At 45.2% G+C, this 24,527-nt stretch overlaps 1 long non-coding RNA gene and 1 pseudogene across 1 annotated transcript in view; one reads left to right on the top strand and one right to left on the bottom strand.

Moving 5' to 3' along the window:
- LOC146830218 (uncharacterized) overlaps window positions 1–24,527 on the top strand; it is a 105,416-nt gene that overhangs the window by 9,020 nt on the left and 71,869 nt on the right. The gene's annotated exons all lie outside the window — the stretch shown is intronic.
- Window positions 74–24,160, bottom strand: LOC146830219 (uncharacterized; annotated as a pseudogene).

Genomic DNA, 24,527 nt, shown 5'->3' with positions numbered 1-24,527 from the left:
GGCCTGCCCTTGGCGTGTGCGCAGCCCAGGCAGTCCTGCACGCGTCCCGCACTGCGGGGGCCCTGCATTGGTTTTAAGCGCCTCCGGGCACTGTTGTGGCACGTCGGCACAGAGACTCTTGGGGGCTGTGGTCCCCCGGTGCTGGCTGCAGGCAAATGCTTCCTTCTGTGGGCTCCTGCTCTTCTGGGGCCCAGTGTTGGTTGGCCTTCCTGGCGCAGAGACTCTTGTACGCTTCAGAAGCAATAGCCGGACCCTGGTCTGAATGGAATACACAGCAATTAAATACTGACAAAGACTTGCAAGTCTTTCATAACAGATCAAGCGTCAGCCAAGCGCTGTGGCCAAATACAAAGGAATCTAGAGGAAGAATCAACTGCAACCAAAATATTTCTTTTTATAACCAGCTTTATTAATGTTTTACAGTAAGCGCATCCAATTTCAAATACTGTTAAGATAGTGCAAATGAGAGGTACATCAGGGCGAAGCCACCAAAATAAATTTAAACCTAGTATTTAAAATCAGTGGACCACAATGATCCAGGTAAATACAGCCAAAGGGCTTGTTGGAAATCAAATGGTGTGTCTGCGGTGGACGAGCCACTGTGGAGCTTTTAATCTGTTGACAGATGTCACAACACAGGACAAATTGTTTGGCCTACTGATATCAGCCCTGTCACCAATACTGTTGCTGTAAAATGTAAATGTAAATTGATACTTGTATAGCGCACTACTCACCCGCAAGGGTCTCAAGGCGCTTGTACGAATACCGCTGTGGAACCCATCCTGGCTTTCCCTGTGAGGCGTCCACTCCTGGGCACCCCCAAGGTGGAGGCCAGGCATCCTTAGCGTTGTGGGGGCCGTTGTGGAGATTAAGCAAGCTATTGCCCAGAGTTGCAGAGTGGGACTCCATGATTGAAATGGCACCGAGGCGAGAATTATCAGGTCCGTGGAATTTTTGAGCCCAAGACCCGCCGAGGCGGGGAATTGAACCCTGGTCCCGGTCTAGACCTCTGCATCAGGGTCTGCCGCTCTAATCATTGAGCCACACTTCTCCACTGCTGTAGCAGCAAAATTGTGGCTGCCACTCCAGCATGCACAGTAGCAACACCTTCAAGTCCAGCCACAGCTAAAGCAAGTCTGTGGTTAGGAATCAAATGATCACCAATGCCAGGAATAGTTACAAAAGGAACATTCTGGTTATTTAAATGACAAGTGTAGAAAACCCCTTGGTAAAGGGGTGCCTTTTTTTAGTGCATTAACGGCAGCCAAGATATCATTCTCACATTTTAGAGTGTTTAACTGCTGCTACTTCAGCTGTGGATACTGCAGATTTGGCAGCATCATCAGCCTGATAGATCCCTATACATGTGGGCTGCCACAATATGATGAGTCCAGGTATGTATTACATGAGTTTGTGGCAACCTCGCTTTAAGATCTGCCACATTAACCCAAAGCAGTTTATGCTTGAATGTGCTTCCCTTTGAACCCTTTAATTAATTTTGTTGAAGGTAATATAAATATTAATTAAAGGACTTTACACAGTAATACGAATCCCATACTATAAGCGTGGGGAATTCAGGATCAGCATTTTCAAGTGCGAGAAGTAAAGCCTTCAGTTCAGCTAACTGCACAGTGCAGTTGCGAGTTGTTTGAGGGTGAAAAACACCATCTAACATAATACCTATAACGATGGCGCATGCAGCTGAATATTGCTGCTTAGAACCTATGGCAGGTTGAGCTGAACCTTCAGTGTAAATAATATATTTATATTGATCAAGAGGTAGAACAGTAGATGGCAAATGACATACATGCTCATTCTGTAGAAATTCTTGTGTTTGCAAATAATGGTCAAAGCAGACATCAACAGCAGTTAAGGATGTACCCCAGTGTATCCAACTAGGATGGAGGACATCAGCGTTAGGAATGCTTTCTTTGGTGACAGTCTCCAAGGCTGGCAAGGGTGCTACGACAATAATGCTTTTCCCTTGAGCAAGTGGGCATTCTTTAAGGACAGCCATCTGCACGGCAGTCAGCATTTTTCAGTGGAACCAAAATGCATTTCCGATGTAGAATATAAATGAAATTTATATGCTATAGGCACAGTTTCACCTTCATTAAAGATGATGAAAGTAAATTCAATTGCACCCGGTAAAATACAGATGACCATGTTTGTGTTATAGAAATGTGTACGCCGGTGATGTGTTTCTAGCAAATCAGATTGTAAAGATCTGAGTGTATCTGTGTGTTCTAATGTCCAGCATGCAGTTTAAAAATCAGGGCATATTAGTGCATAAAGAGGTTTAATGCACTGTGCATAATCAAGAATGTATGTTCTGTCCAAATTTAGAAATCCTAGCAGAGATTGCAATTTTTAAAGTGGTTTGGAGGTCGCAAATAGGCACATTTCTTCAAAAAATGAGGTGCAAGATTCTTTTCCCTTATTTGTAAGTTCATAGTTTTGGAAAACGACAATTAGAAAATATATATTAGATTTTTTAAAGTTGAACTTGTATCCAAATTCAGCAAATACAAATATTATGAGATTTACTCTGGCCAAATGGGAATTTTAATTAATCATCCATCAAGTAGATATCCTCTACATAGGACAGAGAGTCAGGGTCAATGTCATGAAGTATAGACACAATTTGTGCCACAAAACCCCTTGGGCTGTTTTTATAGCGCATAGGAATTCATGCATAGCACATCTGAAAACTCGGGGCGCTAATTGCTGATTACCAGGGAAACAGTAGGTATTCATGCCTAGAGTTTTTCCCGCATATCCCCAGATTTTAGTATACCACTTTAGGGGTAAGAAATAAAAGTTGTTTTTGGCCCACTAATGTGTTATTTTTAACCTTTTTTTGCACTTCAAATAAAACCCACTCCATATTCATTTTAAGACCACATAGGTGTATAGGGACACCCTTATTTTTCAATCAAGTGCTCCCCCGTATTCGTTGATAGCAGCACACCCATGTCCGTAGGGGGCAGGGATGGACCCTATGATGAAGCATGCCGCGAAGGGGAAACCTGGGTGGGTGAGGGTTATTTGAAAGAATTTTTTTTTTCTTTCTCTCAAGTTCCTGCAAGGGGTGCTTTCTTCATTTTCCGATACAGAAGGGACCCTTTTTGGTTATGTGCATAGCCTCAGCTCTCAGGAGCCAAATTGTGACCGAAAATAAAATTGAAAATGTCCAAAGTGGTTTTGTATTTTTTACGAAATACAATATTAATGAGTGCTGTACTGTGTGTGTTTTGCACTACGAATATGCGTGCATGACTATTCAAATGTGGATAATTTAAGACAATGTGATAGGAATGATCCGGTTTTAAAACAGGAAAAAGAGGCTTATTCATCTGAGAGACACAGGGTTCAATTACCCCGTTAATCCAATTGGGAGAGAATTCATTTAACGGGTGCCTTAGCGTGCAGTTTAATAGGATATTATGGATATACCTGTGGGATAGACCTTATAGGAATAACATCAGGGGAATCCTTATCCCAACACTCATGATTTTGGTAAAGTGCAGGTACCAATGCAAGGGCCCATTTGGATGCGTAAGCTTGTTTGACTTTGTCAGGGAACACGTGAGTAAAGGATGGAAGAATTACATCCTCCCCTTGGGGGTTTGTGAGTACACATGGTGGGTGTCATTCAACCTCGGCCAAGAAATTGTCATAATACGTACTTACAGTTTAACAGAATGTTGCTTTAATAGTGTGTTGAACGTCGCCTTCAGTCTGAATATCTAAGTGATATAGTCTGTCTGCAGGTTCTACGTGGTTTAAAGTGTAACAAATGTATCAGTTGCTTTTGCTACCAGAAACTCCTAGAGATTTCAGAATACTAAGGTGACTGTGGCCACCCTGTCGGGGAGAGTCGCCGCCCAACTCCTGTTCAGGAGGAGGGTTCTCACGGTCTGTGGCATATCTAGCAGTCAAAGCAGCTACTTTCTTTTTCTGAAATGGGGCTTTATATTGAGGAGTCTGTCCTCCTTTATCTTCAAGTCAGATGAGTGTTGTGTATCCCTTTTCAGTTTCAAGTAATATTCTTGTCTGCGGTCAGATCGCCCTCCTCTCTAGTACTGCTGATCAGACGATTCCTGAAAGGAGCAAGGGGAACTTGTATCGGATACCTAAGACCTGTCTGGAGTCGTGATTTTAGTGCAATCATGAAAATCGTACTGTCTCGCAGAGGACTCCGTGGTTGGAGAACCTCCGCAAGGTTTACTTTTTTGTTGCCGTTTAGATTTTTCCCATGTTTTTTTAGCAAATTTACGGGCTGGCTGGCATCCTTGTCAGTACTAGGCTTGCCAAACGGTGGTACAGAAGGACTGGCTCCCACATTATTGCGTCCTAGCGATTTATACACATTAGTAATAAATATAGGCAAATCACATTTGCAGTCAGCAAACACCACCGCGGTAAGTCACTGGCATATAGCTAGAGACGCTGCTTCACCTTTAACATTAGGAAAGAACATTACGGAAACTACGGAAAATTACTTATTAGTTTCAAATCCAAATCTAGGGCAGGACCTGCCCTATGTTCATTCTGTATCTGCTTGAGAACGTTCGGTAGAACGGCCATCGAGGGAGTGCCATGACACAGAGTACAGACTGTGGCAAAAATAGTCCTCCATTAGTGAGGCGTTTGCCCTAAACTGAAAGAACAATTACAACACTAATAACAGGCGCTGCAGGCAACAGGGCTTGCACTTGCAGGCCAAGTGATGCTAATAATGTATACAAAATACATATTGTTAGACGTCTATATAAAACAACCAGATAACTGTACAAGCCGCAGGTTTGCAAAAGATTTAGATTGCCTAAATCTGGATATGGTGTATAGCCAGCTAATGTCAGCCAAGTTGCGCCCTCATTGCTGAAAGGACCCATTCGAACAGGCCCAGGCATATGGGGAAGGGCGCCATTAAACCATGTCTGGTGTACCCAGACCGTAAGAGGAATTTCAATAAGTGCATAAGGTGTATTTGCAGCAGGTGCCTGTGGGACAGTGTATTCATGAAAAGTGTTAGCTTCCACAGATGGAAATGTGGCCAAGAATAAAAAAATCTTCAAAGCAGAATGCAGCGTCTACTTCTCCTGCAAAGATAATAGGAGCTCCCACATTAGGGACTCCATGTTGTGTTTAATATGCATAGACCGTCAGTCCGCAGTTGGCCACAATAGCAATAGGTTGCGCCATAATTAATTAACAAAAGATTCTAAGTATAACTCAAACTGGGTTACATCCTTTTAATATTAAAGCTGAAAAACCAACAGAACCAAGTGATCCCTAAAAACTGTGGTGGATTAATCCCCAACATCCACGGATGTCTCCCGTAAAAGGTGTGAGGGTAGTGTGGACAAGCACAAGCACTGCTCAGGGTTCCCACATATAAGTACCTGACCAGGGCTCGAAACATCCACCCGCGTTGTCAAGCAAGATTTAATCAGGATGACCTATTTTTAGAGACAACTCGCCCTTTAAGGCAAGCTGAAAATCCTCTAACTTCAATCACAGAACAAAAATTTAAATGTAGGAAGACAAATTGACTTTTGACCTCTGTCTCTGAAAGCGGAGCAAATGTGACAAGATAACAAGATTTATAGGCATCTTTATAGCTCACAAAGTGAAAGAGCAATAAAGATGCCTTTAAATCTTGTTAACTTGTCACATTTGCTGGCTTTCAGAGACAGAAGTCAAAATCCAGTTTGCCTTAATTTATTTATCTCTCTGTGACTGAAGTTAGAGGATTTTGATAAGTGAAATGTGTGACAATTGAACTGTGCACAGCATGTGAAATGAAAGGCTGTAAAATGTCAGGCTTTTTTCTACCGCAACACTAAAATAGCTAAGTGAACTGTTGCACAAGTTAATACTTGTGTAACGATATATCTGTAAGAGACATTAGTTAGTGATAGATTCCTTACCTTAGAATATCCCCAGGCGTCAGACTGGATCCGGAAAGTTTTTCGTCAGCAGTACCCCTGCGCGTCAGCAGGTGGCATCCTGCGGCTCCGCGTCCGGCGCCGGTGTCGTATGCGCCAAGATGACGTCACGGAGACTACTTAGGCGCCACCCATGCGTGCTGACGTCCATTCTGTACACGACTTTCCGCGCCAGGAACGCAGAGCCATGCAAGAAACTGACCACTGGTGCCATGAAACTAGGGCCCTGAAAGGGATGACCTTAACCCTAGAAATCAGTTCGCCGAACGGGGAGAATGGGTGGGGCGGTAAGGAATCTTTCACTAACTAATGTCTCTTAGAGATATATCGTTACACAAGGAGTAACTTTTGCATCTGAAAGAGACACATTAGTGATAGATTCCTTACCTTAGAATAGATACCCCAGCAATACCAACCCCGGTGGTGGGTCTGTGAACAAGATTACACCAGAAAGTCATGGAGAACAGAACGGCCAAAGAAGCCTATGGACCGGACTGTCAAGGCAGTAATACTTGGTAAACGTGTGCAGCAAGGCCCACGTAGCTGCTTGACAAATGTTCTGCAAGGGAACGCCGCGTCCCAAGGCAGTAGTGGCTGCTGTTGCCCTGGTAGAATGGGCATGCAGCCCCACATGAGGCTCTTTCTTAGCCAATGAGTAACATGCTTTGATGCACAGAACGACCCACCGAGAAATGGTTCGTTTGTGCATGGCCTGACCTTTTTGGTGTCCACGTAGCCAACAAAATGTTGGTCATCGACCCGGAACTGTTGTGTGCGCTTCAGATAGAATGAGAGTGCACGTTTTGGATCCAGACCGTGGAGCCTCTCTTCCTCTTTTGAAGGATGCAGAGGCGGAAAGAAGGTGGGCAAAGTGATGGTCTGCCCGATGTGGAAGGGCGTGACAACCTATGGCAAGAAAGAAGGAAGAGTCCTCAAAACCACCTTGTCCGGATGAACAGAAAGAAAAGGAGGTTTAGAAGAAAGAGCCTGGAGCTCACTCGCTCTTCTGGCAGAGGTGATAGCTACCAGGAAAGCCATCTTTAAAGTGAGAAGACGTAAGGGACAGTTATGAAGGGGCTTAAAGGGAGCGCACATCAGATAGGTCAAAACAAGATTTAAGTCCCATTGAGGCATTATGAAAGGCACAGGAGGAAACGTGTGTGTAATGCCTTTGAGGAAGCGATTAACAACCGGGGACTTAAAAAGAGAAGGCTGATCTGGAATCCATAGAAAGGCGGAGATGGCCAAAAGATAACCTTTGATAGTGCTCAGAGCAGAGCCATGCTGGGCCAAAGAGAGAAGGAACAGAAGGACCTCGGAAGGAGGGGCAGAAATGGGATCCACAGCCTTTGCTGTGCACCATGCCACAAATTTGTTCCACCTGCAGGCGTATACCGTCTTAGTGGAAGGACGCCTGGCTGCCAGAATGACATCACAGACTTCGGGAGTAAGGTAGAAACCTGTCAACTGTCGCCGCTCAATCTCCACGCATGGAGGTGGAGGCTGGACAGGTTCGGGTGGAGGACCGTCCCCTGTTGCTGCGACAGAAGATCCTCCCGAGGAGGCAGTGGGATCGGGGGATCGATCGCCATGCTGAGCAACTCGGGATACCAGTATCTTCATCCCCAATCCGGAGGGTACAAGGATGACTTGGGCCCGGTCGCGCCGAATCTTCTTTAGCACGCTAGGCAGAAGTGGTATAGGCGGAAAGGCGTACAACAGACCGCAGCTCCACTCGCGACGAAAAGTGTTGCAGAGCGATTGATTCCTTGGAAATTCCAACGCACAGAACCGATGACATTGGGCATTCTCTTCGGTGGCAAATAGATCTAACCAAGGCTCTCCCCACTGCAGAAAGAGACCTTGCACCACGTCCGAGTTCAGACACCATTCGTGATCCATCATGCACTGGCGGCTGAGTTTGTCCGCCCTGGCGTTCAGACAACCTGCCAGGTGTTGAACCACCAAGGTAATGCCTTGATGTTCCAGCCACGTCCAGAGGCGCAAAGCCTCCTGACATAGGTCCACGACCCCACCCCGCCCTGTTTGTTGCAGTACCACATGGCGGTGGTGTTGTCTGTGAACACCTGCACTACACTTCCCCGGACAGAGGGAGGAATGCCTTCAAGTTGGATCGCCCGAAGCACCAAAAGGTTGATATGGAGCCGGGACTCCGCCGGAGACCAGAGGCCTCTGATTTCTGCCTCTCCAAAGTGGTCACCCCATCCCAGGAGGGACGTATCCGTCACCACTGTGTGCTCCGGTTGGGGAAGGGAGAGGGATCTGCCATTGACCCAATCACAATTTGTGAGCCACCACTGCAATAGTCATGCAGTGCCCTCCGAGATGGTTGCCCTGATGCTGTTCCCACTGGAAATTCAGGTCCCACTGCAGAGCCAGCATACGCCATCTGGCATGTTGCACTAGCAGGATGCAGGAGGCCATCAGGCCCAGGAGCCGGAGGGTCATCATGACTGAAACCCAGGATAGAGGCTGAAAGATCGGAATCATAGCCTGAATATCCTGGACTCGCTGTTCACGAGGATAAGCCTGAAGCTGCGCTGTGGCCAGAACCGCTCTGATGAAAAGGAGCCGTGCGACTTCGGCATGTTGATGGAGAACCCCAGCAAATGCAGGAGGTCGGCCGTAGTCTGGAGGTGGGAGAGAACTGCCTGGGGCGAGCCCGCCTTCAACAACCAGTCGTCGAGATAGGGGAATACTTTAACCCCTGATCTGCGCAGATGAGCTGCGACCACCGCCATTACTTTTGTGAACACCTGAGGGGCACTGGTAAGGCCAAAGGGGAGCACGGCAAACTGAAAGTGCTCTTGGCCTACCGTGAACCGCAGATAACTCCGGTGGCCGGCAGGACAGGGATATGAAAATATGCGTCCTGCAAATCCAACGCTACCATCCAGTCTCCAGGGTCGAGGGCAGCCAAGATCTGAACCAGAGTCAACATCTTGAACTTCTCCTTCCAGAGGAAGAAACTGACGTTCCTGAGGTCCAAGATGGGGCGCAGGCCCCCTTTCTCCTTCTTGGGGACCAGAAAGTAGTGGGAATAACAACCATGCCCTATGTCTGGCCCAGGAATGCGCTTGATGGCCCCCTTGGCCAAGAGGGCCATGACTTCCTGTTGGAGAAGCGCAAAGTGATCCTCCGACATGTGATGGAACTGAAGTGGCATGGCTGGGAGGGCAGACTCGAAGGGGAGGGAGTAGCCCCTTCAGACGATTTGCAGCACCCACCTGTTCGAAGTGACAGAACGCCAGTGGGGGAGGTGACGGCGGATCCTGCTGCCCACCGGCATGGGGTGCACCCCAAAGCTCGGCTAGGAAGGCTTTGAGGCAGATGCTGCGGGAGCGGAGGTGGACTGACCCACACGCTGGCCCCCTGCCCCGTCGCGGCAGTAACCATGTCCGCGGCTGCGCTGAGGTGGGTTTTGCACAGGCTTTTGGCTGAACGAACGTGTTGGGGTGCCCCTTCCGTGACCATGAAAGGAACGAAAAGCAGACGTGGCTGGGCATGTGGTGGAAGGACCCAAGGACTTGGCCGTAGCCCGGGAGTCCTTAAAACGCCCCAGCGCACTATCTGCCTTATCGCCTAACAGGCAGGTGCCATCAAAAGGCATGTCCATAATGGAACTCTGAACATCCCCTGAAAACCCCATGGACCGTAACTAGGCGTGGCGACGGAGCGCCACTGTGGTGTAAATTGTCCTACCCAGTGAGTCCGCAGTGTTCAGTCCACACAGGATGGAAAACTTTGCTGCATCCTTCCCCTCAGCCACAGCTTGGGAAAGCACTGCTTGAACTTCCTCCGGACACTGAGGCAGCGTCTGCGCAACCGTGTCACCCGCAGCGTGAGAGTCATGGCCCAAGAGGCATGCGGTGTTCACTGACCGCAGCCCTAAGCTGGCACAGGAAAACAGTTTCTTGCCAAACTGATCCAGCTTCTTAGATTCCTTATCCGGCGGGGCCGTAGGGAATGCGCTTTGGGAGGTGGACGCTTGGATTACCAGGCTCTCCGGAGTTGGGTGGGTCGTTTAAAAGGCAGGTTCACCCGGGGCCAGCGAGGACGCCTAGACACGTTCTTATCCACGGGGACCCCGTGGCTGGCCTAGAACAGGTGCCCATCAACACATCAGTTAACGCCTCATTGAACGGTAGCAGAGGCTCCATAGAGTTACCATGGGCAGGTCAAGGGCCTCCGCTGATCTACGGAGCACTACAGTGTATGTAGCGCCCTCCTCCATGGCCACAGCAGGAGGAGAAAGGAAACCAGGCTCAGAGGAGAGGTCAAGGCCACCTGCATCCTCCGACTCTTCTGCCCACTCCTGTTTCGACTCGCACTGCCGTGCAAGAGGGTCCTCAGACCAGTCGTCCCCCTCCCCCACTGCCCAAGGCACAGGCTGCGGGGGCAGGGGAGGGACAGGGGAATAAAAATGGTTGGCGCCAGTCGGTGCCGATCCGGCTCCATATCCCAGTTTAGATCCCAACCTGGAGCAAAGTTGTCCGGAAACCCGGGCAAGGGCGGAGGTGGAGCAACCGGAACCCATTGCGGCGCCTGGAACGTAGCCACGGAAGGCGCCCGGGCCGGAGCCGCCGGCAGAGGACCTTGTGGCGCCGGTAGCAGAGCTGGTGGCAAGGGAGGGCCCTCAGTTGGGACCGCGGGTCCGGAAGGCGTGCCGGCGGGAGCCCGAGAACTGAAAAGGCAGTCCATGGCAGCAAGAAAATCTTGCACCTGGGCCGGAGTCGCCAACGGACCCAGATAAGGTGGATAGGCCGCAGTACCCCCGGCCTCCTCGAGCGTGTCCGTAGACCGACAGGGGGACATCGGAGAGCATAAGCACTTCTTCGATTTCTTGTTATGACGTTGCTTACCTGATTCAGAGTGTGAAGACTTCAACCCCGAGGAGCGGTGATGATGGCTCCGCGGTCGGTCCCTCGAGCGACCCCTGTACCTCGAACGGCACGGAGACGACTGCCGGGCCTCCAGCAGCTTACGGGACCACTCCACAAGGCCTTCGAAGCCACGGCCACACAGTCGGAACATGACCAGGAGTCATGGTCGCGCTCCAGACAGGAGAGACAGACACCATGGGGGTCGGTCACCGACATCGTACGGCGACAGGCCCACAGCATTTAAACCCAGGCATCCCTACATGGGAACCAGGAGTCAAAGACTCAAAAAAGTGGAGACAAAAGTCTCAAAAAAGTTAGTCAAAAAGTGACTATGGTACGTGCTCTAACCAGATGTGCGCTTACTGGCGTGGAAAAAGAAAGAACTGACGTCAGCGCACATGGGTGGCGCCTTAGTAGTCTCCGTGGCATCATCTCGGCGCATACGACGTCAGCGACGGACGTGGAGCCGCACAACGCCACCTTCCGACGCGCAGGGGTACTGCTGCCAACAAAATTTCCGGTTCCAGTCTGACTCCTGGAGATATTCTAAGGTAAGAAATCTATCACTAACGTGTCTCTTTCAGATCAAACATTTCAAATATATTATTTCACTAGTTATGAAGACACATTTTTATAATATGTGGTGAAACAAATATTTCGATGGGTCAAAACAAATTAGAACACTTTACTTATGATGTGCAAATTTTTTATATTTTTGCTGAAACAATTTCCAAACATTGTTAATGCGCTATTATCAGTAAAATGACGTTAGTAGGATGGTTTTGTGGCCATTTCACTGGAAAAGATGCTATCTATAAATGACAATGCACTACCACATCATGCTTGGGTAATCTATTTATGAAAAGTTAGTTTTTAAACATGAACTGGGACTTATTACTGCTCCTGCCCAGATGAAAATGCTATTAGTGAACTAACAGGCATGCCAGGAATCATGTGTACCTTATATATGGGCTTGATTTTGGTTATACATGGAGCAAACATTTAGTCTAGTAAATAGAGGTTTTTTTGTTCAGCAAAAATAAGGAACTTGCATATTTTAAGGTGTTATTTTATGTGATAATAAAGACATAATAAAGAAAAAGGTGGCTCCAAAAGACAAAATATTGGCCTAGGATCACACAATTTGAGACCAGATCACGGGTCAAGTACATTACAGTTAGGCTGCATAGATTATTCAAGTTACAAGCAGGTCTAGTAACATTTTTATGATTTTTCAAGCCCTGCTGACCAAAACATTGGCGGCGCAATGTTGCATGGATTCTGCTCAGGAACAGAACTAGGATTGGAACCATAGAACATTCGCATGTAGGGACTGAGCCACCATACCACCTCAGTATCTATGAGTCTGACTCAGACTATCTGTTGTCCCTCACTTACCCTCATTCTAAGCTTTCCAGAGAAATAAACCAGTTGGCACCCCAGAACACAACACACTTGACCCTCTCGGGGATCGCTGTTACAGGACACACCCTTTCGCTCTCTCATTCGTACTTGTCCACAATAAGATAAACAAGAGACACAAAGGAAGTTTAGACTATTTATTTAAACTTTTGAGCTCTAAGATGCAGCATTTGTGCCACAATTAGACAAGAAATGCATACCAAAAATATCATTAGCATGGTTAACAAACCATATAAAGCCCTGTCATGCTAGAAGACAGCTTAGCCTAAACCCCTCCCCCTTTCTACTGAAGCGAAATGATGAAATATTACAGATCTCTGGCATTAGTGTTGGACGCCGTACCTTCCCATACATAGGTGGATGTTCTGCATTTTGGCTGGCGCAGCACTCTTCCTTAAGTACCTTACTCTCAGTGTGTGATTTTTCAGAACACCTGTCCTCAGTTATGACAAGATATGTGTGCTCACAAACAACAGCTGCATTCTCTTATGTCATGTCTAAGTGATAGTGACTGACCAGAGAGAATAACAAGGGGCATTGTTGTTTGAGGGAATAACAAGGGGCATTGTTGTTTGAGGGAATAACAAGGGGCATTGTTATTTGACCTTGTCTAGTGTGTTCAGCCTAAATTCCAGGAATAGAGTAAAATACGAAAAAATGCAGGTTCTGTGTAAAAATACAATTTGGCAAAACGGCAAGCGTGTTATGTAGTAACGTGTGCAAAATAAAAGCAGCCTACATCATGCACAGTTAGGCTTACATAGGGGAAACGACTATGGGCCATGCAAGATCACGCGACAGTGGCTTCACTTTTCAAGATCGCTTTCTGGGCTCACACCCCCTATGGCCCCTGGCAGAAGATACCACCACTTCCCCATGGCAGGTCTTTTGTTCCTCTTCCTGAGAGTTGTTCACACCTCTCTGCAGAAGTGCAGCAGACTGTCTCTAGGACAGCAGTTGTGTGCAACCAAAGACGGTTTCTGGAACGTTTTAGGCAACAAAGTGACAACTTTCTAATAATTGCCATTATAAATTAGTTGCATTAAACTCAACTTGGGCATCTAGTTGGATTTAATGCAATGCTTCTTTGATACCTTAAAGTTTCAACATTAATAGTCCTATTTGGAAGTTAGCAATACTGAGTTGTGAGTGTGTAACTCCTTACTAACCAATGCAGGTACTAGCTTAATACAGTGAAAATAACAATGCACGGTGTTTGCTGTCAGGACATGCAAAAAATAACTAATATACATCTATTTAATATAATGCACCCTCCCTTTGAGGCTCTTTAGAGCTACATTAGATGTGACTTATAAATATTAAAAAGGAAGGTTTTGGCTTTGCCACAGGTTTTAATGGCACAGTCAAGTTAGCAGTTTTAAAGCTGCTCTTCCGGCCTGCAATGGCAGTGTGGGAGAGATGTTACACCTTGTCACACTCATGGTGCCACAATAAGTGTTGCAGTCCACGTGGAATACTTAACGTATAGACCCCGGGTAAATCCAGCAGTAGTAGGGCAAAAAGTGTGGGGGGAGCCTGCAAAAAGGGCCTTTTCTCACACTTATCTACATAATGAAAAATTGCTTTTGTCTTTTTACTACAGACAGCCAAACAGTACAGCATGTCACCTTCTCATGAAATAAAAATAAGTCTTTAAAAAAATCAATGACAATAAACAGCTTATTCATGTTACGTATCTTCATACGCCATTATGTTTTCTCAGGAGAATTAGTTATAAATATTTTCTTAAGTCAGTTCCATTGCACTGAAGCTGGGCCGCGCCACCTCTCTTAGTCCTGTGATTTGGGTCCTTATGATACCTAGAAGTGGATATCCACCTAAAGGTTCTGTGTGTCTTGCTTAGTGCCCCCTTGGAGTACAGGGGTTTTTTCCTACCTTTTTTCACTTGAAGCCCTATTGCTTGCATCAACCAGGAAAAAGAACGCGTATCTCTGGGCCTCCCACTGTCCTACCTTTGCGTCCAAGTTCTACAACTGACATTTTCTGACGTGGGCTGTAGACATTGTTTCTACTGAAATCAGACTGGCAGAGCTTCGCCTTTTACTTACTCCTGAGGAGTCTGCTCCTCTTTCACACCCCTCTCAGGACACCTGCTGTGCCTTGCTAAGCACCCTTGAGCTTCCTTCCTTAGGGACGATTAGTGCTTCTGTATCAAATCCATCGGCTGGAGTAATTGTTGATGCGCCCCTGTATGAGCACGCGGGCAGGGGGAAAAGTACACGAGACTGAACTTGTTAATATTTGCTTGCCTGAACCAGGCCTGGATCCTGGCCTAGACAATGGACCAATAGCCAAACGCAGGAAGAAAACCCTGAAAACCAAGCCCTCTGATCCTAAGGGTAAACTAGTGATGCATAGGAGGGCTGGCATTGAGCCTGCGCCTGCATCTACATCTGCCCCACCAGCTGATTTCTTGGGAGCATATGAGCAAACAATTAAGTGAATTGTTGGACGTCAAATTACGACCTGTCTTTGAGCACCTTGGCTCCATTTAACCTCATCTGGCAAAGCCGATCATGAATAAGACCCTGGCTTGCCCCCCCAGGAAACCCAGTGTGCCCTTATTGCTCCTTTATCTAACTGTATACTACCTACCTCGTCACTCTAGGCCAACATTTCTGGGGAGTGGAGGGTGGGAGGGAAGTGGGTGACCATTAACACTCAAGTTTTGATTACTACTAATGGATTGGCTTTCAACAGGGCGCCACAGGGCGACAACGATCAAGCTCTGCCTGTCAAGCAGGCTTTTAAGCAGGTTGAAAGGAGACACCCCAGTTTGGTTCCTCCCCCCGTGATTGATCTGCACCCAGCTTCTTGTCCTTATGTAATTGTATTAGAAAACGTTACTTCTCTTCTTGCCGGCAGTTTAGAACCCACACGGGGTCATAAGAACAAAGTTATTATTGTGTGTGGTCATTGGGATTTCTCTAAAGAGATTCTTCTTGCAAGACGGGGACACACTTTACTGGCACACACTTTATTCGTGTTCGGCAATAATATAACTTTATTAAATATGCATGAGGTTTCATCTGTAGCTTTTTTACAGTGCAGTGAGAGAAAAGCGCAGTGAACGTGAGAAACACACAGTGAAACTGAGTAAAGCTTGTATGTGACTTGGGGTTGGTGTTTAATATGATTTTATATACTATTTCATTAACCTGTTGCTAATTATCATTTTATTTTTTTTAAATGAGGATTGATGTTTGCGGGCTCCTCTGGCTGAATGTAGTGCCTGTGGGTGGGCTGTACACATTCAGGGGCTGAGGAGTTTGGAAGTGATGCATGTTTATTTGTAGTTCTGAGGTATGATGGAGACAAGGATTTTAAAAGTATGAAAGCAAGAGGAGCAGGCAAGAGAACTGGTTCAGGGTGGCTTCCTTTTATAGTCCCTCTATGTGCAGTTCTGTAGACACAGCCTATGTGTGGGGGTGATGCTCCTCACAGCAGGGCAGTCTCCAGCCTGGAGAACCCACAACAGAGACACAAAGAGATGTAAACCATTTACATCTGCCTATGAACCGCCACAGAGGTAGTGATCAGGAAAGAGAGAAAAAGGCTGGTCTTACCCAAAGGAAGCTTCTCGCACTAAACAATATACTCAGCTCCTTCACCCCCACCACCCATCAAGTGACAGTGCAACTAATTTCTATAGGAGCCGGATATCCTTTGTGCTCACCTCACTGTCGATGTCTCCTCCCTCCTGATACTCCTCCACTGTCTGGGAAAACAACTTCACTCCCACCCAGTGCACAGAAACTTCTGGGACATCGAAATGAAACCCACCGGCCTTCATCACTCTACTTCGCTGATACATATACTGCACTTACTACAATAGTCAGACACACAACATACACTTGGACAGGATTAAATGACAAATTAGATTATAATCTTTTGCGCATTGGCGAGACACTCAACCAGTGACAAATAACTTATTTCTAGTGAGTGAGTGAAAAAACTACTATTTACAGAATAGTGAAGGGAGACATTTAAATAAGACCGTCTCTTTTTCTGCGTCAACTCCCCTTGTGCAGTGTACAGACCCTGTACCAAGGTTAGGATACTCCAGACTCTGCCCAAGAGGGCTGTCCTAGGCTTGGCACACCGCACTCTAGGGCTCTTAATGTTTGAATAATGTATAGACTCGGAATCACATGTGTAATCTGTCTGCCTGGATATGGAGCACAATGTATAATGCTACTCTACAGCTTACATTCTCCGACTTGTTAACTCAGAAAGTCTCCTCCAACTATACTCCCAAACCGTGCATGAAATATTTCCTTGATTTACTCTCGCTTGATTCCTCTCCGTTCTTTCTTCAGAGTGTGCTTCTTCTTACATTCCATCCTCTGTATGCTGTCTATGTCTCACTACAGCCTTCCCCCAGTCTCATGCCTGTCCGCCTCAGTCCTTATAGTAATTCTGCAATTGGCCGATACCTCATTCATCGGTCACAAACTTTCCTCTTTGAATCCCTATCCGTGTAATCTAACATTAACTAATCTCCGCAAGACTATCTATACCACCAACCATTCATCTGAAACCACAGAACCCCCACTAATGATCACACCTAACTGGTACTAAAATATCAGAAAGTACCTGCAGTTAATGGATGATAGTTTTCTTGAGAGCACATTACTAATCACAATATCCAATTGGCTAACCACTAACCTTGGGTTCCGGAGTAGTGTTCCACCTGCCGAAAAGCTCTTCAACACCTCGCCTGGGGCAGTAAGTGCTTGATGAATTCAGTTACAATTATGACTCTGAAACTTGATCTATGTGTTTATAATTTCTCTGAGTGGATGTTTTCTAATGAATTTTATCCAGGAGGAACATTTTGTCTTAAACATGCCGGCATGGAGTATATTTAATCTCCCTGAGTGGATGGCTTTTACTGAATCTTACTGTGGATATTCTAATGTTTTATGTACAATTTATTGTCTTTTAATGGCTTGTTTTTAATTTGATCTTTTATGATCTGCTTTTGGAAAATGGAATAAAGATCGATTGATTGGAATTGATGCTATAACATGGAATTTTGACAGTAACAAATGTTTGACACTTGCTTTCTTGTATGTTATAGCACATTTATTTTCACAGGGGTGTGTCTACATGTGTGCATATAAATTCACGATACAAGTAGTATTTTTTAAAAAAAGGACAAAGACTTGTCATGGAGAGGAACGTTAGATAGTGAATGGGTAATTAGACTTGAAACAAGCATCTGCAATGCAATAGGTCTTGCATTTACGCAAGTTTGACCTATTGGCATTGTAAATGATAACGCCTTTTATTTATGTTTTGGTTTTTAAAAAATAAATAAAAGGCATGGTCATTTACAATGTCAGTAGCTTAAATTCTCGCAAATACGAGACCTATTGTATTCCAATGCTTTTTTAAAAGTGTTTGTACAGAAAGTAGCAGAAAGAACTCAGACTGAGAGGGTGTGGAGAAGCAAAACAGAGTGAGGGTGTGGGGAAAAACAAATGACTGCGCAGTGGAGGAAGGGGCACGGAGAGCATAGGGAAGCAAACGATAGACAGAGCAATGTGGCGGGTAGGGGGAGAAAGACAAACAAAGCGAGAAGCAACGTTAAGCTGGGGGTGGAAGCTCACCATGTATAGGTAATCTGAGCGGAGCAGCAAAGTGCACCGAGCTGCCTCTTTGGAACTGGAGAACTACTCAGAAAAGCGCTCCAATACCTTCCGGTCCGGTTCGTACTTGCAGGAGAGTGTGTCAAAACAGACATTTGCCATCAAAGAGTTTATTTCTTTTTTGGATCCATTTCACAGTAGAACAAATTGAGAAAAGAGGGTACCAGCACTTTGTTGAAGTCATGGTTTTTAGCAAGTGAGCAAACCTAAAGGGGGGGGGGAGGATGTAGCCTTTCGGCAAGAGCAATCTGCTTCAGAGCTGGGGAACCGGGTTCGTGTCTCGGCAACAACGCTCAGCATCCTGTGATTCTGGGCAAAGCACTTAATCTCCCTGTGCCTAACAAAAATGAATGTGTCCATTTGTAATGAAACTGGTGCTTGTGTAAAGCGCTCTGATACCCAATTTCTAGAGTCTGGTTCACGTCATATACAACTATAAAAAAAAAGCATATCCATGTTTAACATAGATGTCTGTTCAGAAAATAAACACACCAGACCTAGCAGAATTTACAACACGCACCTTTGACCTCCCTAAAGACATTGCTGAGTAGCCCCCTTCAGTCTCTCATGGCTCCCTAAGAGCTAGCCATTTACTACGAGTTAAATAAACAAGCCAGTGGTCACAACTGCGCATGCGAGACCCTCCTGCAGTAAGAGAAACTCATTAAAGAAAATATTGCTTACAGACTAAAGAAGATATACTGTGTAAAAAACAAAATAAAAGGGCCAGTCCTCATGAGCGTTTACAAATGAAGACAAGGCGGTACTAAGAAGGGACTAACAAGCCCAATAATGAATCAGAAGCCAACATTTACAAAGGACAATGACACAAGCCAATGACAAATATGGGCAGAGAGTGAGTGGGGCTTTAAGTACATACTCCAACACAGCATGGTTCACAGAGCAGCGCATGTGCTGCCCAGGCTCGACTTAAAAATGATAGCACCAGAGCACAGAAAAATGGGACATCACAGATATAAGCCCAGGAGAAGACAAACACTGGCAAAGCCAGTAGGTCTGCCTTTCACGTGGTAAAGCGCACAAACAAGGGCATTGCCAAATGCTATGGTGATGGTGTAATTGTGGTGGTGTTCGTGTTAATGGTAGTAATGGTGATTTTGGTAAGGGCTCACACTTTAGTCCTGTCAAAAACATAAAAAGGCCTATTGCAGAAGAAAACAAAAAAGTGAATGGCATCTGTACGGTATGTATTCAATACAAGTACGAAATAAATAAATTAATGTGGGTGATTTATCACCTTCCCATGTAAAATAGTCACTTGTGCATTTGAATGAATACGCCCCATAGGAAGCGGAATGATACACCAATAAACCAAAAGTGAGGACCTACTTCTGATAAAAAGCAAAATGCTACTCTATGTATAGTTTACATAACTGTTACCAGTTACTAGAGAGATGCACCCTCATACCAGCCATAATAAAAGGTACTGCTGGACTGCAATGAGAAAATCATGACATCATAGCTTAACTGCAATTCGGCAATGACAGCATAACTATAGTAAAATGAAAAAAATTACTTTACAGCCGGGTTTAATGACATCAATAAAGGAAAGCAATAACGTATGTTAGCACAGTTCAAAGGTCACTGCACTATCCTGATTACAGTGCAACTCGATATCTCTCTAACAGCCATTGTCTGGTGGTAATAGATGACTTGAAATACAAGGTGGAGGGTACACAGACATGGTTAGTAAGACTATCATTGCCAAACCAGGGGACAGACGTGTTAATCCAGTCGTCTCTGCTTTATCAAATTTACAATTCTAGACAAAATCAAGTTATCTCACAGAGCTCATCCCTTATCTGCCAAAACACCAAGGCACACGTTGTCATATGCAAATTTTGCTACGTTAATCTGCTTGGAAAGGAACAAAATAGACAATTAACTGTAAAGAATGTGTAACCGTTAATCAATGCCTGACATCTCACTGGAAGAAGGGAGAGTGGTTAAAAAACACAACAAGCATAACCTGGGAGTCATTTTTATATTATGGGTATATTACAATACCCTCTTCTGTAGCTTAATGTCAACTGGAGATATTGGCGTGATGTAATTAAAGAAACAGCAACGAATTACTGAAATATTTGAGAGCGCAAGAGCATGACCTTGTGCTAAGAGATGCATTTTGAAACCAACTCTAAAGGGTCTTAACTTGTTTGCAAGGGTAGTAGCGTGCGTACCAAGGCAGTCTGACAAGAAAAATACTCTTGATGGGCCCAATAGGGATCTGGGCCCCGGTGACATTTCACCTGCTGCACCAAGGGAGCTACGCCCCTGTGGAAGGGTTTAAAAGCACACGAGGGCAGGCAGTCTGAGTAAAGTTCTTACGTACGAGCCACAGTGAAAATGATTTCCCCAGTTATCCTCAGCCCTTTCTCCTCTATATTTTCATTTGCTTGATTTATTCGCCCCTCTTGACAGAATATCGGGGTCCTAACTGCACTTACACATATGTTAACGTATAAACCCTCGCCTTCCTTACCACATTTATACTTCTTCACTGAATATGGCACAGCTGCCCTCGTCCTCCACCCCTTGCTTTTAACTCCTGACGACCCCTGGCTCATATATTTCCTGGAATTCATTGAAACTATCTGGTGTATTTCTTTTGGGCCTGAAGACCGTACGTATAACACCCTTCCTTTACTGCTTAATGTACAAAGATGTGTACATGATGTTCAGAAGAGTACATGAACACTGATGAGGCCCAATACACGTGTGCGGAATCCAGAGCAAGACGTCCTGAACATGTGGCAGCCAGTAGCCATGGTGTGTTTTTACAATAGGCACAGTGGGCACAAAGAAGAGCGCTTGATCAGGCGCGCCTCCACGGTCACGCACTGGGATGCGTTTAAGGATCCAATGCTATCTTAGAGTTGGAGTTCTTGTTCACCACAACAAAAACCCTTCGGCTTAAATGTCGAGGTCACAGGGGTTAGTGAATGGACAACAGCGCTGGTGAATCAGGTGTCTGACTACTCCGAACGATCTAGTTATCTTAGACACCACCACTTCCGGGTTACCATAAGCAGGGCTTTAAGTGGGATAAAAAAACTGAGGAGCTCTCTCAAAGGGACATGCTCGATATAATTATGAGCGTGGCTTAAAAGCACTTACGCTGAAAATCTATGCTTAGCATAGTGTGCCGCCCAACTGGTACTTTGCTACTTTTGTCGTTACATCCAGATATATAATCCAACAGTTAAGATTTAACATACAACAAACAAGTACTATTGGCTTTGTCAATGGTTATTGGATGCGTAACATAAGTAAGCACTAACCATGGCATCGTGGTATAGCATACTGAAAATGCTTCAGTTCTGAAATGGTGAGCCTGTGAAAGTACTAAAACGAGTCTCTGTGAAGTGTAGTTATACTGTTGCAGAGTTAGCATTCTTTTCCCCCGAGGGTGAGGGCAAAAATGGAGAGCCCGCTAGAAACCCGTCCCAGCACCTGCTTTTAGAACTGCAGGTGCTGAGCAAATACGTCCCGTGAGTGGTGCATACGGCCCCATCGTGAATGAGCGCGCCCACTATAGTTAAAGCGGACTGCGCCGTAATAAAAATAAATACATTAAAAAATGCGTGCGGCACACTGCGATGTCATGGAACATCATTAATAATTAAAATAAATACATTACTAAAAGCGCGCAGCACACTGCAATGTCATGGAACATCATTAAAAACCATCTGAAGCTGCGCATGTTGTGCATCCAGTAAGAGAAACTAATTAAAGAAAACAATGCCTACAGACTAAAGAAGAAGTACCGTGTAACAACCAAAGTAAAAGGGCCAGTCACCATGGGAGGTTACAAATTAAGACAAGGAAGGTACCAACGAGGGACTAACAATCCTACTTATGAAGTCAGCATTTATGAAAGGCAATGACACAAGGAAATGAAAAATATGTGCAGAGAGTGGGCATGGGTTTATATGTATAGTCCAATACAGTATGCCTTGCAGAGCAGCGCATGCACGCTGACCCTAGGCTCAACATAAAAAGTTATCGATCTGACCCCATGGCAATGATGATCTCTACGTTTATACTTTCAACAGTTGTGCACACAATTACATTTACCAGTCACGTACCCCTGTGCAGGGCAAATCAGCAATGTTTATAATATGAAGAAATTGTCAACTAATACAATAAGTAAGATGAAAGAGAGGACTCTTATTGTATTTTGAATCGGTCTTCTGGATTTGCTTTTGTATCCATTCTATCTCCCAAATGCTGATATATTTCAAGTCCCCTTGCTTCACTACTATTCCACATTCTAGGCTATGAGTTTTCTACAATGAACATGGATTCTTTGATTACTTTACAATATCTGCATTTTTGTGAAGCTTTTCTCATGTTTGCCACAATGAACTGCCTTTAATGAGGGTATCTGAGTGAAGCTTTTCCTAAATTCAGAACAAGGACAAGGTTTCTCATCAGTATGGATTTCATGATGTATTAACAGTGATTTCTTATCAGTGAATTTTTTCCCACATTCCGTGCACTAATAGGGTTTTCCACCAGCATGGGTTATTTGATATTTTAAGATTGCTTCCTTCTTAGTGAAGCCTCTCCCACATTCAGTACACCAATATGGATTCTCACCAGTAGGGACTCGCTGATGCTTCAACAAATTGCTTTTCACAGTGAAGCTTCTCCTGCATTCTATACACTGATGTCTCATAAGTATGGAATCTCTGATGCTCCAGCAGGCTGCACTTTACGCTTTTCCCACATTCTTTGCACTGTTAGGGTTTCTCACCAGTGTGGATTCTCTGATGAGCCGACAAACTGCTTTTCAAAGTGAAGCTTTTCCTGCTTTCTGTACACGGATAGGGTGTCTCACCAGTGTGGATGCCCTGATGCCTCAACAGCGTACCCTTCTGAGCAAAGCTTTTCCCGCATTCTGTACACTGATAGGGTTTCTCACCAGTGTGGATCCTCTGATGATTCAACAGCGTATCCTTCTGCGTAAAGCTTTTCTCGCATTCTGTACACTGATAAGGTTTCTTACCAGTGTGGATTCTCTGATGGCCTTTCACAGTAAAGCTCATCTCTCATTCTGTGCACTGATAGGGTTTCTCACCAGTATGGATTCTCCGATGCGATACCAGTGTACCCTTCTCAGTTAATCTTTTCTCAGGTTCTGTGCAGTGGAACGGTTTTTCACCTGTGTAGATTCGCTGATGTTTTAACAATGCGCTCTTGTTATTTCTTTTTTTCCACATTCTGTACACTGATAGGGTTTCTCTGCAGTATGGATTCTCTGATGTTCAAACAGCGTGACCTTCTGAGGGAACCTTTTTCCACATTTTGTACACTGAAATGGTTTGCCACACATGTAGATTCTCTAATGCTTCAAAAGCACACCCTTCCTAGCAAAGCTTTTCCCACATTCTGTACACTGATAAGGTTTCTCACCAGTGTGGATATTCTGATGGCTCAACAGTGCACCCTTACAAGTAAAGCTTTTCCTGCATTCTGTACAGTGATAGGATTTCTCACCAGTATGGATCTTCTGATGGCTCAACAGCATACCCTTACAAGTAAAGCGTTGCCTACATTCTGTACAATGATGGTGTTTCTCCCCAGTCTGGATTCTCTGATGCCACAACAATGTGCTCTTCTCAGTAAATCTTTTCCCGCTTTCTGTAGACTGATAGGGCTTCTCACCAGTGTGGATTCTCTGATGCCTCAACAGCTTGTACTTCAAACTGAAGCTTTTCCTGCATTCTGTACATTGAAATGGTTTTTCATCAGTATGTATTCTCTGATGTAGTAACAAATTGCTTTTCATAGTAAAGCTTTTCCCGCATTCTGAACACCGATAGGGTTTCTCACCAGCATGTATTCTCTGATGACCCAACAGTGTGACCTTCTGAGTGAACCTTTTTCCACATTCTGTGCAGTGGAAGGGTTTCTCTCCAGTATGGACTCTCTGGTGTTTCAACAAACTGTATGTCTTAATGAAGCTTTTCCCACATTCCGTACACTGATAGGGTTTCTCGGCGGAATGGGTTGTCTGATGCATCATCAGTGTGCTGTTCTCACTGGAACATTTCCTACATTCTGTACAGTGATAGGGCTTCTAACCAGTATGTGCACTCTGATGAATGTACTGTATGCTATTCCAAGTGAAGATTTTCTTACATTCGGTACACTGATAGGGTTCCTCACCAGTATACATTATCTTATGTTTTACCAGTGTGCCCAACTTAGTAACTCTTTTTCCACTTTCTGTACAGTCGCATGGTTTCTAATAAGCATAGATGATATAACAATAGTGATTTCTGCTCAGCAAAGTTTTTTCCACATTTATTACAATGAAAGGGTTTCTCTCCGGCACGGGTTATCTGTTGCTTCACCAGTGTGACATGCTCAGTGAAGCTTTTCTCACATTCTGTACAATTTCAGCGTTCATCACCTGTATGGACTCTGGTCTCTAAACAGCTTCTTTGGCTCAGTGGAGCTTTTCCCAAATTCTGTACACTGGTATGCCCGCCCTCAGTATGAATTATTTGATGCCTGTGAAGCGAAGTGCCCTCAGTGCAGGT

Source organism: Triturus cristatus, chromosome 5_1 (assembly GCF_964204655.1).
Source record: "Triturus cristatus chromosome 5_1, aTriCri1.1, whole genome shotgun sequence".
Classification (NCBI taxonomy): domain Eukaryota; kingdom Metazoa; phylum Chordata; class Amphibia; order Caudata; family Salamandridae; genus Triturus; species Triturus cristatus.
Note: the sequence above shows the minus strand (reverse complement) of the source record. Positions and strands in the feature narration are given on the sequence as shown.